The sequence below is a fragment of the Wyeomyia smithii genome, chromosome 2 (assembly GCF_029784165.1).
Source record: "Wyeomyia smithii strain HCP4-BCI-WySm-NY-G18 chromosome 2, ASM2978416v1, whole genome shotgun sequence".
Classification (NCBI taxonomy): domain Eukaryota; kingdom Metazoa; phylum Arthropoda; class Insecta; order Diptera; family Culicidae; genus Wyeomyia; species Wyeomyia smithii.
In genome coordinates, this window is record NC_073695.1 from 144,097,102 (window position 1) to 144,116,470 (window position 19,369).

The following is a 19,369-nucleotide window of genomic DNA, read 5'->3' on the forward strand; positions in this document are numbered from 1 at the left end:
TGTCGCTCGTCGGCGACAAAAAAGTATACACTCCGTCAGACTCGTTTCGTGTCACGTTCGCTGGGTCTGCATTGCCGAGCCACGTCTTGATCCACCGGGTTCGTCTTCCTGTGCGCTTATTTGTGCCCCGTTTAATGAACTGCACCAATTGCAAGCAGTTAGGTCACACAGCCACCTACTGTTGCAATAAGGCACGGTGCGGTAAGTGTGAAGAGAACCATGCCGACGATTCCTGTAGTGCGAATGCTGAAAAATGTATCCACTGCGGGGAGAATCAGCATGAGCTCTCCACATGCGCGGTGTACATGCAGCGCAAGGATAAATTAAAACGGTCTCTCAAAGAGCGTTCAAAGCGTTTTTACGCTGATATGCTCAAGAAGACCACGACCACTTCTACCATAACAGCGAAGCCCTTTGATCTGTTGTCTTCAGATGAAACCGACTCTGAAGAACCACTAGAGGGAACTACTTTTGCCAATCTTGGGGAGTCTATAAAGAGGAAAACTCTTTCCTCCCCTAAGCTTCCCAGAAAAGGTCCTAAGATTTCTCAAAGTGGAAAGAACAGTACAACCAAAACTAAAGGTGCTACGGAAAAACCAAAGCAAACCCCTCCTGGGCTTGGCAATTTAAAGTCTCAGAAGGAATTCCCAGCACTTCCAGGAACACCTAAAACCCCAGTTGCTCCTTTTGCACATCCAGTTGACAAAACAAATGCTGGATTGGTGAATTTTTCTAATATTGTGGACTGGATTTTCGAAAATTTCAATATACCTGATCCAATTAAAAACTTTCTTACAGCGCTCCTCCCAACAGTTAGATCAGTTTTGAAGCAGTTGACTTCCCAATGGCCCCTCCTTGCAGCGATCGTATCCTTCGATGGCTAATTCAACTGCTTATTTGAAGGATTCTATCTCGGTTTTACAGTGGAATTGCAGAAGTATTTTACCAAAAATCGATTTATTCAAAGTTTTGATAAATAAAAACAAAAAGTGCTATTCTTTCTATCGTATTAACCTCCCCTCGATTCCAGGCATCGAAGTTGTCGCATGTCAAATGACAATACAAGGTAAAGAGCTTTGTATTGCCTCAATATATATTCCTCCCAGAGCACAGGTTGGGCAACGGCTGCTCTTTGATTTAATAGAACTTCTTCCCTCGCCACGTTTGATTTTAGGAGACTTCAACTCTCATGGCGTGGCTTGGGGTTCCCCATACAATGATAACCGCTCCTCTTTAATCTATAACCTTTGCGATGACTTCGACATGACTATTTTAAACAACGGTGAAATGACACGTATCCCGAAACCTCCAGCGCGCTCAAGCGCTTTGGATCTATCCTTATGTTCGACGTCGCTACGGTTGGATTGCACATTGAGGGTAATCCTTGACCCTCACGGTAGCGACCATTTGCCTACTCTTTTTTATTACTAACGGGTCAACTCGAATGCGACCAATTGACATTCCGTATGACCTCACACGAAATGTCGATTGGAAGTTATACGAGGAAATGATTTCAAAAGCGGTCGAGTCGATTCAACATCATCCACCACTTGAAGAATTCAACCTCCTCGCGGGCTTGATTCTCAACGCCGCGTCGCAAGCCCAAACGAAGAAATATCCCGGCGTAACGATCAAAGAACGGCCTCCCACTCCGTGGTGGGACCAAGAGTGCTTCGATGTCTACACGCAAAGATCCGACGCGTTTTTGGCCTTCCAGAAGGGAGGTATACCTGGCGACTATTTACGGTATTCGGAGCTTGATACCAAGCTTAAAAGCTTGGCTAAAGCAAAGAAATGCGGATATTGGCGTCGGTTCATGAACGAGACGTCGAGAGAGTCCCCAATGAGCACTCTTTGGAACACAGCCCGAAGAATGCGGAATCGCGTAACGGTCAACGAAAGCGAGGAGTCTTCAAGTCGGTGGATATTTGATTTTGCCAGGAAAGTATGTCCGGACTCTGTTCCTGAGCAAAACATTGTTCGCGATGCGTCTCCGGGCCACGATGCGATAGAATCACCTTTTACAATGGCAGAATTTTTAGTTGCCCTCCGCGTCTGGGTTAGATAGAATCAAATTCAACTTGTTGAAGAATCTACCCGGCAATGCCAAGAGGCGCTTGTTGAACTTGTTCAATAAGTTCCTGGAGCAAAACATTGTATCGCAAGATTGGAGGCAAGTGAAGGTGATCGCCATCCAAAAACCAGGAAAACCAGCTTCTGATCACAACTCTTATAGGCCGATTGCAATGCTATCCTGTATCCGGAAATTGATGGAAAAAATGATACTCCGTCGCTTAGACCACTGGGTCGAATCAAATGGTCTACTATCAGATACTCAGTTTGGCTTCCGCCGTGCCAAAGGGACGAATGATTGTCTTGCGTTGCTTTCAACAAATATTCAGTTGGCGTATGCTCGCAAAGAACAAATGGCGTCTGCGTTGTTGGACATTAAGGGGGCTTTTGATTCCGTTTCTATTGACATTCTTTCGGGTAAACTTCACCGACAAGGATTGTCTCCAATTTTGAACAATTTTTTGCACAATTTGTTGTCCGAAAAGCACATGCATTTTACGCATGGCGATTTGGCAACTTTTCGCATTAGCTACATGGGTCTTCCCCAGGGCTCATGATTAAGCCCCCTTCTTAACAATTTTTAAGTAAATGACATCGACGAATGTCTGGCAAATTCATGCATGATAAGACAACTTGCAGACGACAGTGTAATCTCTGTTACAGGAGTGAAAGCTGCCGATTTGCAAGGACCATTGCAAGATACCTTGGACAATTTGTCTGCTTGGGCTCTACAGCTAGGTATCGAATTCTCTCCGGAGAAGACTGAGATAGTAGTTTTTTCTAGAAAGCAAGAACCTGCTCAGCTTCAAACACAATTAATGGGTAAACCGATTTCTCAGGTTTTGGTACACAAATATCTTGGTGTCTGGTTCGACTCTAAAGGCACCTGGGGTTGTCACGTGAGGTATCTGATGAAAAAATGCCAACAAAGAGTGAATTTTCTTCGTACAATAACCGGATCGTGGTGGGGAGCCCACCCAGGAGACCTCATAAGGCTTTACCAAACAACGTTATTGTCTGTAATTGAGTACGGGTGTTTCTGCTTCCGCTCCGCAGCAAACACACATTTGATCAAACTCGAGCGAATACAATATCGTTGTTTGCGTATCGCCTTGGGTTGCATGCAGTCGACCCATACGATGAGTTTGGAAGTTCTGGCTGGGGTTCTTCCGTTAAAAGACCGCTTCTGGAGCCTGTCTTCTCGTATTCTTATTAAATGTGAGGTTTTGAACCGTCCTGTGATTGAAAATTTTGAAAGGTTAATCGAACTCAATTCTCAAACCCGTTTTATGACATTGTATTTCAATCACATGTCTCAGATATTAATTTTTTTTTATTAAATAATAAAATAAAAATGTTTGAGTTTTTAATTCATTCATGCGTACAAAAAAAACTTCAACGTTCAAGGTAAGTTAACACAAATTGAGTTTCTGAGTGGAATATAAGCAGTACAGCTTGGCAAACTGAATCCTGCCCACAACGCATATCACCTGACGAAGCCGTCAGTTACCCTATATATATTAAATACGGGTCAATTTTTTTGATATTGATATGTCAAATGAATTGAAAGTCTGAGAATAATAATAAAATCTATTAGATTCTAATATTATTTTGAGGCGGGGCTTGCCGAATGGAAATTGACTCCGGAATGCGCTGCAAGTACTCAGTCATTCTGCAAAGGGTCTTTGGAAGGTCGGTAGAGCTAACACCTTCTAGGTTCCGAAAACAAGACAGACGCAGAAACAAGAATCAACAGCATTGTCTTTTTTTCACCCTATCACTGCCAGACAGTGGAATCTTGAAGGTCATACATACACATACATACACATATCGGTCTGCGAGTTCGGTAGAGTTTACGACGCTCACACCAGCTCCGGAGTCGAGCAGAGCTTCCACTTCCGTTTCAAAGACTTTCACTCTTATATGGGGGCATTTACTTGATCTTATGCGTATCTGGTGTATACGTAATAATGGGTCGATTTCGGTGTTTGTATTTTTGGGAATCGGTTTATTCTGCGGGATGGTTGGATTCCCAGACTGCCTTCCCGTTAACAGTTTTCCTGGTTTTCATTTTGAGTCGATGGCCGCATGGCCGTTGAGCACCGTTCGCAACAGCGAATCGTTCTGCCTAGGTTCCCGCACCCATAGCAGAAAATAATTTTCGGTTTGGTACATGTCGCCCAGCTATGTCCCTCTTGCTGGCAGTTCCAGCAAATCCAAGTTTTTCTTTGTCGCTCTGCATCCCGCTTCTCAGGCTGGTCGCTCCTCTTCATGATTCCTTCTTTTTGCTCTTGCTGATTCTGATATCGCCCTGGTCTGTCTCTGGTGTCCCTAGGAGGCCGAAACCTTATTGCGTTAATATCGACTGACTCATCTGATTCGTATCCGCTTTTTTCTAGCTCAACATTATTTATTGCCCTTCTCGGTTGTGGTTCCCATGTATGTTGCAACATTGGATCAGCCGCGTCGATGCGGTAATTAAGTTTCAAGAGCTGCTGTAAATCATTTACTTCCACGATGGAGATTTTTGATCGGTAGTGTTGACGCATGTTGTCCCAAATTACTTCAAACTTCCTATTTCGAGACAGTGGTTTGGACAACATGCGGCTCAACTTCTCGATTTCGGTGACGAATGCAATGAATGGCTCGCCGCGTTGTTGTTTTTGTTCCTGAATTTTGTGGCGTAATCCCTGGTCTTGGTTGGGATTACCAAATCGGTATTTAATCAGTCGCTCAAAATCCTTCCATGTTTCAAGCTCATATGCGAAGGTAAAAAACCAATCAGATGCTGACCCTTCTAGTAGGAGGTGCACATCTCGCAACAGCTGCCTTTCTGAGATCCCCTCTCTTTGAGCTATTTTATTCAGCTTATAGAGGAAATTTTCAACACTCATCGATCTCTGATCCCCCGAAAACTTAAGTTTCCACTTTTCTACGCGGTACTGTTGGTCTCTGCCAGCTACGTGCTGGCGCCCACGCCGGTCAACATGGCACCTTCGGTGTCGTTCTCGTAAACGCTCGCTTGGTACAAAACTGGTTTGAGATGAAACGTTACTGCCCGTTTCGTCGGAGTCGCTCTCGCTGACTGTACGCCTGGTTTCGTTCGTTGTTCTTCGGTGGATCCTGGTCCTTCTGCTATGTAAATTAGTTCGGGACGGACCCCCTTGCTCCTCTTCACATGAGGGTGAGTTGTCATTCCGCACATTCCCCCTGTGCGATTGGCTTTGATGATGTCTGCCACCATTCGAACCTGCTTCACTCATCATCAGTATTATGTTTGACAACATATGTTCCATTTGGTTTACTTTTGACTCGATATCTATCGACCTATTTGCCGTTTGAGGGGTGCTTGTCTGTGGTCCATTTTGCTTCGGGATAGTACCCATGTTTTGCTGTGTCTTCGGAACACTGTCAGGATTAACGTCCTTTAATTTAATAGAACTTCTTCCCTCGCCACGTTTGATTTTAGGAGACTTCAACTCTCATGGCGTGGCTTGGGGTTCCCCATACAATGATAACCGCTCCTCTTTAATCTATAACCTTTGCGATGACTTCGACATGACTATTTTAAACAACGGTGAAATGACACGTATCCCGAAACCTCCAGCGCGCTCAAGCGCTTTGGATCTATCCTTATGTTCGACGTCGCTACGGTTGGATTGCACATTGAGGGTAATCCTTGACCCTCACGGTAGCGACCATTTGCCTACTCTTTTTTATTACTAACGGGTCAACTCGAATGCGACCAATTGACATTCCGTATGACCTCACACGAAATGTCGATTGGAAGTTATACGAGGAAATGATTTCAAAAGCGGTCGAGTCGATTCAACATCATCCACCACTTGAAGAATTCAACCTCCTCGCGGGCTTGATTCTCAACGCCGCGTCGCAAGCCCAAACGAAGAAATATCCCGGCGTAACGATCAAAGAACGGCCTCCCACTCCGTGGTGGGACCAAGAGTGCTTCGATGTCTACACGCAAAGATCCGACGCGTTTTTGGCCTTCCAGAAGAGAGGTATACCTGGCGACTATTTACGGTATTCGGAGCTTGATACCAAGCTTAAAAGCTTGGCTAAAGCAAAGAAATGCGGATATTGGCGTCGGTTCATGAACGAGACGTCGAGAGAGTCCCCAATGAGCACTCTTTGGAACACAGCCCGAAGAATGCGGAATCGCGTAACGGTCAACGAAAGCGAGGAGTCTTCAAGTCGGTGGATATTTGATTTTGCCAGGAAAGTATGTCCGGACTCTGTTCCTGAGCAAAACATTGTTCGCGATGCGTCTCCGGGCCACGATGCGATAGAATCACCTTTTACAATGGCAGAATTTTTAGTTGCCCTCCGCGTCTGGGTTAGATAGAATCAAATTCAACTTGTTGAAGAATCTACCCGGCAATGCCAAGAGGCGCTTGTTGAACTTGTTCAATAAGTTCCTGGAGCAAAACATTGTATCGCAAGATTGGAGGCAAGTGAAGGTGATCGCCATCCAAAAACCAGGAAAACCAGCTTCTGATCACAACTCTTATAGGCCGATTGCAATGCTATCCTGTATCCGGAAATTGATGGAAAAAATGATACTCCGTCGCTTAGACCACTGGGTCGAATCAAATGGTCTACTATCAGATACTCAGTTTGGCTTCCGCCGTGCCAAAGGGACGAATGATTGTCTTGCGTTGCTTTCAACAAATATTCAGTTGGCGTATGCTCGCAAAGAACAAATGGCGTCTGCGTTGTTGGACATTAAGGGGGCTTTTGATTCCGTTTCTATTGACATTCTTTCGGGTAAACTTCACCGACAAGGATTGTCTCCAATTTTGAACAATTTTTTGCACAATTTGTTGTCCGAAAAGCACATGCATTTTACGCATGGCGATTTGGCAACTTTTCGCATTAGCTACATGGGTCTTCCCCAGGGCTCATGATTAAGCCCCCTTCTTAACAATTTTTAAGTAAATGACATCGACGAATGTCTGGCAAATTCATGCATGATAAGACAACTTGCAGACGACAGTGTAATCTCTGTTACAGGAGTGAAAGCTGCCGATTTGCAAGGACCATTGCAAGATACCTTGGACAATTTGTCTGCTTGGGCTCTACAGCTAGGTATCGAATTCTCTCCGGAGAAGACTGAGATAGTAGTTTTTTCTAGAAAGCAAGAACCTGCTCAGCTTCAAACACAATTAATGGGTAAACCGATTTCTCAGGTTTTGGTACACAAATATCTTGGTGTCTGGTTCGACTCTAAAGGCACCTGGGGTTGTCACGTGAGGTATCTGATGAAAAAATGCCAACAAAGAGTGAATTTTCTTCGTACAATAACCGGATCGTGGTGGGGAGCCCACCCAGGAGACCTCATAAGGCTTTACCAAACAACGTTATTGTCTGTAATTGAGTACGGGTGTTTCTGCTTCCGCTCCGCAGCAAACACACATTTGATCAAACTCGAGCGAATACAATATCGTTGTTTGCGTATCGCCTTGGGTTGCATGCAGTCGACCCATACGATGAGTTTGGAAGTTCTGGCTGGGGTTCTTCCGTTAAAAGACCGCTTCTGGAGCCTGTCTTCTCGTATTCTTATTAAATGTGAGGTTTTGAACCGTCCTGTGATTGAAAATTTTGAAAGGTTAATCGAACTCAATTCTCAAACCCGTTTTATGACATTGTATTTCAATCACATGTCTCAGATATTAATTTTTTTTTATTAAATAATCAAATAAAAATGTTTGAGTTTTTAATTCATTCATGCGTACAAAAAAAACTTCAACGTTCAAGGTAAGTTAACACAAATTGAGTTTCTGAGTGGAATATAAGCAGTACAGCTTGGCAAACTGAATCCTGCCCACAACGCATATCACCTGACGAAGCCGTCAGTTACCCTATATATATTAAATACGGGTCAATTTTTTTGATATTGATATGTCAAATGAATTGAAAGTCTGAGAATAATAATAAAATCTATTAGATTCTAATATTATTTTGAGGCGGGGCTTGCCGAATGGAAATTGACTCCGGAATGCGCTGCAAGTACTCAGTCATTCTGCAAAGGGTCTTTGGAAGGTCGGTAGAGCTAACACCTTCTAGGTTCCGAAAACAAGACAGACGCAGAAACAAGAATCAACAGCATTGTCTTTTTTTCACCCTATCACTGCCAGACAGTGGAATCTTGAAGGTCATACATACACATACATACACATATCGGTCTGCGAGTTCGGTAGAGTTTACGACGCTCACACCAGCTCCGGAGTCGAGCAGAGCTTCCACTTCCGTTTCAAAGACTTTCACTCTTATATGGGGGCATTTACTTGATCTTATGCGTATCTGGTGTATACGTAATAATGGGTCGATTTCGGTGTTTGTATTTTTGGGAATCGGTTTATTCTGCGGGATGGTTGGATTCCCAGACTGCCTTCCCGTTAACAGTTTTCCTGGTTTTCATTTTGAGTCGATGGCCGCATGGCCGTTGAGCACCGTTCGCAACAGCGAATCGTTCTGCCTAGGTTCCCGCACCCATAGCAGAAAATAATTTTCGGTTTGGTACATGTCGCCCAGCTATGTCCCTCTTGCTGGCAGTTCCAGCAAATCCAAGTTTTTCTTTGTCGCTCTGCATCCCGCTTCTCAGGCTGGTCGCTCCTCTTCATGATTCCTTCTTTTTGCTCTTGCTGATTCTGATATCGCCCTGGTCTGTCTCTGGTGTCCCTAGGAGGCCGAAACCTTATTGCGTTAATATCGACTGACTCATCTGATTCGTATCCGCTTTTTTCTAGCTCAACATTATTTATTGCCCTTCTCGGTTGTGGTTCCCATGTATGTTGCAACATTGGATCAGCCGCGTCGATGCGGTAATTAAGTTTCAAGAGCTGCTGTAAATCATTTACTTCCACGATGGAGATTTTTGATCGGTAGTGTTGACGCATGTTGTCCCAAATTACTTCAAACTTCCTATTTCGAGACAGTGGTTTGGACAACATGCGGCTCAACTTCTCGATTTCGGTGACGAATGCAATGAATGACTCGCCGCGTTGTTGTTTTTGTTCCTGAATTTTGTGGCGTAATCCCTGGTCTTGGTTGGGATTACCAAATCGGTATTTAATCAGTCGCTCAAAATCCTTCCATGTTTCAAGCTCATATGCGAAGGTAAAAAACCAATCAGATGCTGACCCTTCTAGTAGGAGGTGCACATCTCGCAACAGCTGCCTTTCTGAGATCCCCTCTCTTTGAGCTATTTTATTCAGCTTATAGAGGAAATTTTCAACACTCATCGATCTCTGATCCCCCGAAAACTTAAGTTTCCACTTTTCTACGCGGTACTGTTGGTCTCTGCCAGCTACGTGCTGGCGCCCACGCCGGTCAACATGGCACCTTCGGTGTCGTTCTCGTAAACGCTCGCTTGGTACAAAACTGGTTTGAGATGAAACGTTACTGCCCGTTTCGTCGGAGTCGCTCTCGCTGACTGTACGCCTGGTTTCGTTCGTTGTTCTTCGGTGGATCCTGGTCCTTCTGCTATGTAAATTAGTTCGGGACGGACCCCCTTGCTCCTCTTCACATGAGGGTGAGTTGTCATTCCGCACATTCCCCCTGTGCGATTGGCTTTGATGATGTCTGCCACCATTCGAACCTGCTTCACTCATCATCAGTATTATGTTTGACAACATATGTTCCATTTGGTTTACTTTTGACTCGATATCTATCGACCTATTTGCCGTTTGAGGGGTGCTTGTCTGTGGTCCATTTTGCTTCGGGATAGTACCCATGTTTTGCTGTGTCTTCGGAACACTGTCAGGATTAACGTCCTGCACCATTGATGGACGCAGATTCCCACCTGCGGCTCCCTCTGTATTATTTAACATTTCGTTAATGCGATCTTTGAACATTGAAGTTGGCAGTGCAATTTTATTATCTCTCATACAATCTTCTATACGACGAACTAATTCCCTTCTCATTTTCTTCTGGTCTTCGCTTACCGCATTGCAGCGTTTAGCGCGATACCAATAGTGTAAAAGTCGTGACTCAAATCTTGGTTCAAAGCCAATACGAGTCAGTGATCTGCTTAAATCTGTAACCCATTGCAAAATGTGACAAAACTCTTCAGACACATTGAGTGGCGATGCATAGTTTCTACTGTTTTTAATATCTGATTTGAATAAAGTTCTTAATAACCTTTGCTTGCCTGCCAGGTCAAGTTCATTTACTGATTCGTTCAGTTGACCACGAATATTCAACTCATAGTCAACTTCTTCTGAGTTTAAATGTTCAGCGTAGGGAAATTTGTCCATTTCCAGAATAAGTTCATATAATGTAGTATTACTAAGAATATAGGTTAAATTATACAAAAACTTACTAAAGAAAAATAACAAGAGCTTAAACTAATGAGTGTGCAACGAAATATAGATACTAATCATTTAATGGTCAATTTATGGACAGTTGAAGATTCAAACATAAAACAATAAAATTTCGTAGAAAAAGAAAATCATAAAGCGGATTTTTTTTTTAATTTTGAACAAAAACAAATGTCCATTGAGGTTTATTTGAAGAGAAACAAAAAATATAGAAAATACTCAAGAAGATTTTGTTTTAATTAAAATTATTCAAATATTGTGCCAAATCTAGTTGGGCGCCATTTGTAACACGGGACGGTTTTGGACCGGAGCCTGACTTGGGGATTTGCGGGTGGCTTAAATGCGCCACTCTCTTTCGAGAGACCACCCACCGTTGTTGTTCTTGCCCAGCTAATGAGACCCTCCTTATTTCGGGCGGGTTTTATTTGTTCCAAGATTCCGGCTCTAAAACGGTTCAACCTTACCGGAAACGACCTTGATATTCCATCAAACCTTAAAGAAAACTACCAGGGATGACAACCCAACAACACGACAAAATCGGTTGGGCCAAATAGATTCTACTGGCCGATTATGGGAAGATTTCTCGCTTCTGCTGTCTTAGAACGCTTCAGACTTGAAGCCAACCTCGCTTGCTTTTCCAAGGCCAAGCGATTAGAATAAAATAAACCAAAAAATATCCGAACGTGAAATTGCCTCAAACCAGAAAAATAACTAAAATAGATTGCGATTGAAAAACTATATATTATAGCGGCATTTATATTTAGTGATTATAAGGAAAAAAAAATTACATTATCATTTTTCCATCGCGTGGTTCGAACCTCGTTGTTCTCTTAACTTCTAATTATCATATCAGTGCTTTATCTACCTCGGCTATCGCCGCTATCTATTTGGTGCTTTCCAGAGCGCTATACAAACTCATTACTATCTATCTACTGAGCTTTTAAACGTGCGTGCGGAGACTGCAGCGATCGCATCGCTGACCTAGCTAGGATTTCGATTGGTCAGTTTTATCGGTTGAGCAAACGGCAAAGAAGAGTAGCCGTGCAATTTAAGCATTTTCCACGTGGCTTGAGTTAAGATCAGTACAATTAATCGAAGCGGTACAAAAAAACTAACCGATGACGACGGGTCTCGAACCCAGACGGGCCTCGAACCCTAGAGCTTTTTAGCTTTCGAATGAGGGGAGTTAACGGTAAGATCTACCCTCTCTACAACCGGGTGATGTTGGTGGAGTTTAATATTTCGAATATCGATCATGCGCATGAATAAAATAATAAGGAACGTACTCACAACCATGGATTCTTTTACGTGCTTGGATTCCTCCTGTAGATTCTACTGATTTAGCCAGGTAAACGGTGATGACACTTCGGCGTGCTGCTCCCTGCCTAGCGCGCTGATGACGATCGGCGCTCTTCCGGCCGCGTGGTAGCTAACCGGGAACTTGTCCTTAGAAAAACGGGATCTCGGGGTCTGAAGCGGGTCCAAACGTAGAATTGGCGGTGCGTCGGGAATCTCCAGCGATGAATCTACACCACAAGCACGCATATCACAGATTTACGATTTTGCACATCGTTATCTTTAAGTTAAAATTTTATTACCTTTGATACGATTCTTGAACGCACGATATTTGTCACGCACTCACTATACCTACACTGGGAATTACTAACTAGTCTGGGAAAAGAATCTATTATTAGTACTTCCCTAATATGAAACTTTTTCACGTGGTTTGAATACCTTTTCAACCACACCGCGGCGTACTAAAGAAAAACCGCTCCAACTTCTTTCACGATCCAAGAACAAGTGATCGAGAAATCTAAGGTTCCCTCAGATAAGAATATGGTCCTAGAAATCATCGTGACCGGGACTACGTAATAATTCACGAAATTATTACGAAAGTTCCACCCGAGCTCATTGGTGACGAGAGCCACCCCCCTAAAGTATCTACAAGGTATTGATTTCCAACCTCCGAAGTTCTGGTATGACCGAACCGCTTCTCTTTGGAATCTCGAACAACTTCTGTCTCCCTAATTCTCAATGCTGTGAAAGGGGCGTCTCTACTCCCCTTAACTTCACCGTCGAACCAACCCGTCTGCGAGTTACAGTGGGCCCAAAGCTTAATCAAACTTTCAAACGCTCTGCGCGAGATAGCCAAAGATGCACACTCACTCTCTTGTTTAGGTGAGAACGACAAGAAGAAAGCTTTAATATTGAGCGAGCCAAATCTACAAGGGGTTGCTCAATGTAATATTTTTATTTGTAATTGTTAATTTATAAATAACCAAAATTATGGTAATGCTACAACTCCTCGCTTTCGTTGACCGTTACGCGATTCCGCATTCTTCGGGCTGTGTTCCAAAGAGTGCTCATCGATGTCTCCCTCGACGTCTCGTTCACGAACCGACGCCAATATCCGCGTTTCTTTGCTTTAGCCAGGCTTTTAAGCTTGGTATTAAGCTCCGAATACCGTATATAGTCGTCGGGTATACCTCCCTTCTGGAAGGCCAAAAACGCGTCGGATCTTTGCGTGTAGACATCGGAGCACTCTTGGTCCCACCACGGAGTGAGAGGCCGTTCTTTGATCGTTACGCCGGGATATTTCTTCGTTTGGACTTGCAACGCGGCGTCGAGGATTAAGCCCGCGAGGAGGTTGTATTCTTCAAGTGGTGGGTGATGTTGAATCGACTCGACCGCTTTTGAAATCATTTCCTCGTATAACTTCTAATCGACATTCCGTGTGAGGTCATACGGAATGTCAATTTGTCGCATGCGAGTTGAACCGTTAGTAATAAAAATAAGAATAGGCAGATGGTCGCTACCGTGAGGATCGAGGATTACCTTCCATGTGAATCCAACCGTAGTGACGTCGAACATAAGGATAGATCCAAAGCGCTTGGGCGCGCTGGAGGTTTCGGGATACGTGTCATTTCACCGTTGTTCAAAATAGTCATGTCGAAGTCATCGCAAAGGTTATAGATTAAAGAGGAGCGGTTATCATTGTAGGGGGAGCCCCAAGCCACACCATGAGAGTTGAAGTCTCCCAAAATCAAACGTGGTGTGGGAAGAAGTTCTATTAAATCAAAGAGCAACCGTTGCCCAACCTGTGCTCTTCGAGGAATATATATTGAGGCAATACAAAGTTCTTTACCTTGTATTGTCATTTGACATGCGACAACTTCGATGCCTGGAATCGAGGGGAGGTTAATACGATAGAAAGAATAGCACTTTTTAATCCCTAAAAGAACTCCTCCATATGGGGTGTCTCGATCAAGGCGAATAATATTAAAATCATGGAAGTTGAGATCAATATTTGAAGTAAGCCAAGTTTCACAAAGGGAAAATGCATCGCATTTTTTTCTATTGATTAAAACTTTAAATGAATCCATTTTTGGTAAAATACTTCTACAATTCCACTGTAAGACAGAGATAGAATCCTTCGTATACGCAGATGAATTAGGCATCGAAGGATACAATCGCTGCAAGGAGGGGCCATTGGGCAGTCAACTGCTTCAAAAATGATCTAACTGTTGGGAGGAATGCTGTAAGAAAAATTTTAATTGGATCGGGTACATTGAAAGTTTCAAAAATCCAGTCCACAATGTCAGAAAATTTCACTAATCCAGAGTTTGTTTCATCAACTGGGAGTGCAAAAGGAACAACTGGGGTTTTAGATGTTCCTGGCAGTGCTGGGAACTCCTTCTGGGACTTTAAATTTGCAAGCCCAGGAGGAGTTTGCTTCGGTTTTTTCGCAGCACTGTTTGGTTTGTTTGTAACTTTCATTTCACTTTGGGAAATCTTAGGACCTTTTCGGGGAAGTTTAGGCGAGGAAATATTTTTCCTCTTTCTAGACGCCCCAGGATTAGCTTAAGTTGTTCCCGCTGGTGAATCGTCAGAATCGGTTTCATCAGAGGACAACAGATCAAAGGGGTTCGATGTTATGGTAGAAGTGGTCACGGTCTTCTTCAGCATCTCAGCGTAAGATCGCTTTGAACGCTCCTTAAGTGACCGCTTGATTTTATCTCTGCGCTGCATGTACACCGGGCATGTGGAGAGCTCATGCTGATTTTCCCCGCAGTGAATACATTTTTCAGCATTTACACTGCAAGAATCGTCCGCATAAGTTTCTCCACACTTGCTACATCGTTACCTATTGCAGCAGTAGGCGGCTGTGTGGCCTAGCTGCTTGCAATTGGTGCAATTCATAACACAGGGTACATACAATCGCACAGGCAGACGAACCCGATCGATCGAGACGTGGCTAGGGAGAGCAGATCCGGCAAACGTAACACGAAACGAGTCTGACGGAGTGTACACATTTGTGCCGTTGACAAGAGACACAGACTGCAATTGCTTGCAATCTATGATCTCTACTTTTACGTCGTGACACAAAGCATTTTTGAAGCAGCCAAAACCGCTTGCCAAGATACACTCGACCGACAGACTCGAATCGGTTATGACACCGTCGATCTCCACGTCTCGTGGTATATAAACGCGATACTCGCGTGTGAAAAGCTCGGAGCGAGCAATAGCGTTGGCCTGTTCCAGGTCGCTGACCACGACACGGAGCTTGTTGGGTCTGACCTTGGAGATTTCGGTCACGGCCTTGTACCCCTCCGTCAGGTCTTTCGAAATCTGCAGGATGTTCAACGGTTTCGATTTCGGTCCTGCTTTTGGCCGAAAGAAAACAGTAAAGCTGCCCTGAGATACGTCCGGGTAAAGCCTGGGGCGAGGGGGGACTGGAGAATTAACAGAGGAAGGGTTGGCAGGAGAGACAGGGTCGGAGGGGTTCGGGGATGGTGGCACGGGAGGCGAGGGATCTACATCCATCGCGCTAAATCTAGCGCACTAGCGCCGACAGAACCCGTACCTCTTCACTTCTCCTTTCAGCAGGGTTGGTTGTCCGAACGGTCGAAGCTGCAGCCGTTACAGCAGCACCAATACAGCAGCTCCAAACAGCCACCAGCAGCGAGCCGGGTGTGTGATCACTCAGCACAGCGACACAACTCGCTGTCAACTGTTGGTTTCTTCTTTTTCCTCCTTTGTGTTGAGATTCTCGTCCACTGTTGTAGCACAAATAACTTAGCAGCCAAATCGGCTTACGCACCAGCAAACAGCCACGATTCGAAACAGTTGCACAAAGGCGGGCGACCTTGAACCTTCACTCGACCAGGCAAACAATGCCAACACTTACTAGCGCGTCTTTTGTTTTATATTCTATCGGTGCGATCACCAAACACGTCCGATACTGATGCGTGTTCGGCACAGAATGAGGCCAACAATTTTTTATTTGTAAAAATAGATTTACATGAACGCTTCAATCCAATAAACGTATATTCACTCTTTAGGTTCTAAAATATTGATGTTGTCTGTCTGATTGATGAGTCTGTCTGTCTGTCTGATCCATATAGGCCCGAAAAGTACCGAACCGATCGACGTGAAAATTTGTATGTAGGGGTTTTTGGTGCCGATAAAGGTTCATATGATAGTTTGAGACCCCTTCCTCTTCTGGAAGGAAGGGGTCCCAAACAAATGAAACATAAATTTCTGCACAACTCAAGAACAAACCAAGCAAATGAAACCGAATTTGGCATGTGGATGTTTTAAGGGGTAACTAATATGTCCATAATAGTTGGATGGAACACAAATTTGTGCACATCTCGAGAACTAATCAACCAAAAGGAACAAAATTTGGCAGGTAAATGTTTTCAGTGGTAACAAATATGTACATAATGGTTTGAAACCCGACTCCCTCTTCTATAAGGGAGGGATCCCATGAAAATGAAACACAAATTTCGCACAGCTCAAGAACCAATCAAGAAAATACAACCAAATTTGGTATGTGAATATTTTTCGAGGTAACAAATATGTCCATAATGGTTTGACGCCCCTCCCTCTTCTGGAAGTACATGTTTCTTCACAAATTTTTGCACATCTCGCGAACTAATCAACTAAATGGAACCATATTGGCAGGTGAATGTTTTTAGTGGTAACAAATTTGTTCTATAATCGACCTCTGACAACATTTTCGATTGTAAGATGGCAATTTCCTGTTTCTGAAAACAGCAGAAAATGGCCAGATACCACCCAATATGAATTTTTCTTTAACCAGTATGCCGTTCAAAATCCAGAAATTGTCTCCAAATGCCATTATGAAATCCAAAATGGCGACTTCTTGTGTCGGAAAAACAGCGGCAATGACCAAATACCACCCAATATGGGTATTTCCGGAACCGTAATGATATACTGGAGCCACAAATCGACTTCAGAAAACATTTTGAATTGTAAGATGGCAACTTACGGTTTCTGGAAAACAGCCTGAAATGGACGATTCCCATTAAATATTAGTATTTCTGGATCCAGAAAGATGCACAGAAGCTAAAAATTTATCACAGACACAATCTTGAATTTTAAGATGGTGATTTCCGGTGTCTGGCAAACAGCCGGAAATGACCAAATACCATTCAATATAAATGTTTTCGGAACCAGAATTACGCCCAGATGACAGAAATTGATTTCACAGGCAATTTCAAAGTCCAAAATGACGACTTTTGGCTTCTGAAAAACAGTCCAAAGTGACCAAATATCACCCAATATGAGTTTTTCTTAAACCAGTATCCTAAATACCATTTTGAAATCCAAGATGGCGACTACCGGTTTGAGAAAAACAGCCTAAAATAAACAAATACTATCCAATATGAGTATCTCTGGAACCAGAATGATGCAAGGAGCTAACAATTGATCCAGGCACCATTTTGAATTGCTAAATGGCAACTTATAGGCAACGGTCGGAAATGACCGAATAATACTCAATATGGATATTTCCGTGAACGTGATGATGCATAGAAACCAAACATTGACTCTGGACACTATTTTGAATTTGAAGACGACCACTTTTAGTTTCTGGAAAACAACCAAAAATACCTCCCAATATGGGTATTTCCGGTGTCAGATTGATGCCAGAAAGTCTGCTGATAATGACACAATACCACCCAATATGAATATATTCAGAATTAAGGCGATGTACAGAAGCCAAAAGACCAATCATTTCAAACGATTTGTTAATTGACTTTGATCATATCCTATGCCTGATTCGTCGTGCATTTGCAGACTTCAAACAAACCGCAAGGAATCAATGAACTTGGAACGTTTAAATAGTACGACACCACATTTAAATTATGTTGAGGCCACATATATCGATCAAAGCAGGTATAGTTTTAAATAGTCTTTGAATTCCTCTTCTTTCCATAACTTTTGAGCCACATATTCAATTGTTACGAAGTTTGTTATTTGTAAGTTTGAGAGATGACTCGTTCGTATGACACTAGCTATGTTCAAATAAGTCATGTAATCTTTGAATAAATAGACTTTCGTTGTTTTATTAACAATTTAATACATAACGGTTGCTTAAGTTCGATTATAATCAAATGAAATGGTAACGTGTAGGGCAGCCAAACTTTGAAACCACGTGTTCAATCATAATTCATCAGTTAACCCTTAACTGGCCCGCTCATCTGATAATAATATTGATCAAATCGGTTGTGTAGTTTCTGAGATAATGAAGTTTCGTGATTTTCACAAGTCGGCACATTACAAATGAAGTTACAGTTCGATTACAGCAAAATTCAATAGTGTCTTCTGAGGCAGCTAGACCATTCATTTGACACTAATTTTGTGGAAATCGGGTCAGCCATATCTGAGAAAAGTGAGTGAGTCCAAGTAGTCTGCGGAATATGTTCCTTTGCATAGCTGGATTTCACATTTTTAAACATAACAGGCAAACTAATAGTCCGATTGCAAAACAAATCCATAGGGTCTTATGGGGCAACCAGACCTTCCATTTGACACTGATTTTATGAAAATCGGTCCAGCCATCTCTGAGAAACATGAGTGAGATTAAACAGTCTTCAGAACACGTCTATTTTCATAACTTTTGAACCACAAGTTCAATCTTTATGAAATTCAAAACTTGAAGATTTTCTAGGTAGCCCGTTCTTTTGAGACCAATTTTGTTCAAATCGGTTGTGTAGTTTCTGAGATATTGATGTTTCATGATTTTCATATTTTTGAACATAACCTCGAAACTAAAAATCCGATTACAATGAAATTCAATTGGGTCTTATGGGGCAAATAGACCTTTCATTTGCAATTAATTTCATGAAAATCGGTCACACACACACATACACACACACATACAGAAAATGCTCTGCTCGTCGAGCTGAGTCGAGTGATATATGCCATTCGGCCCTTTGGAGCACTTTTATACTTTCGATTTTGCAAGTGAGAAAGGCAAAAATACAAAACTCATAAAAACCGTGATTCTTTAACAACTTATCTTAACACTTGCGGCGAATTAAACGTGATTCTTTAGCAACTTATCTTAACACTTGCGGCGAATTAAACGATGCCATTAGTAACGCGATTAAAGAGTTCACACTTAAAACTGAACTTGAAATCAAATCTCGCCCAAAAAATTTTTTCAAATATGTTAAATCAAAGTTAAAATCTGAAAATTTTCCTTCGGAAATGCAACTGCATGACAAAGTTGAAGAGAACCCGGCAGACATCTCCAATCTATTTGCTGTTTTTTTTTTCAACAAAATTATACAACTTTCTCAGAATCTGATCGTGACTATACATTCTTCATCAACTTTCCTGAGTTTCCCAACTATTTCAATATTGAACGACATGGCGCACGCGAAATTGAAGATACTTTAAAAGCTTTGGATGCGTCTAAAGGTCCGGGACCAGACGGAATTCCGCCAGCGTTTATGAAACACTTAGCTAAAGAGCTAACTTCCTCACTGTTCTTGATTATCAATATGTCGCTGGAATCCGGTTGCTTCCCGAAATTCTGGAAAAACTCATATCTAGTGCCTGTGTTCAAATCTGGTAAAAAATCTGACATTAGCAACTATCGAGGCATAGCCATTCTTTCTTGTATACCTAAGCTTTTTGAAGAA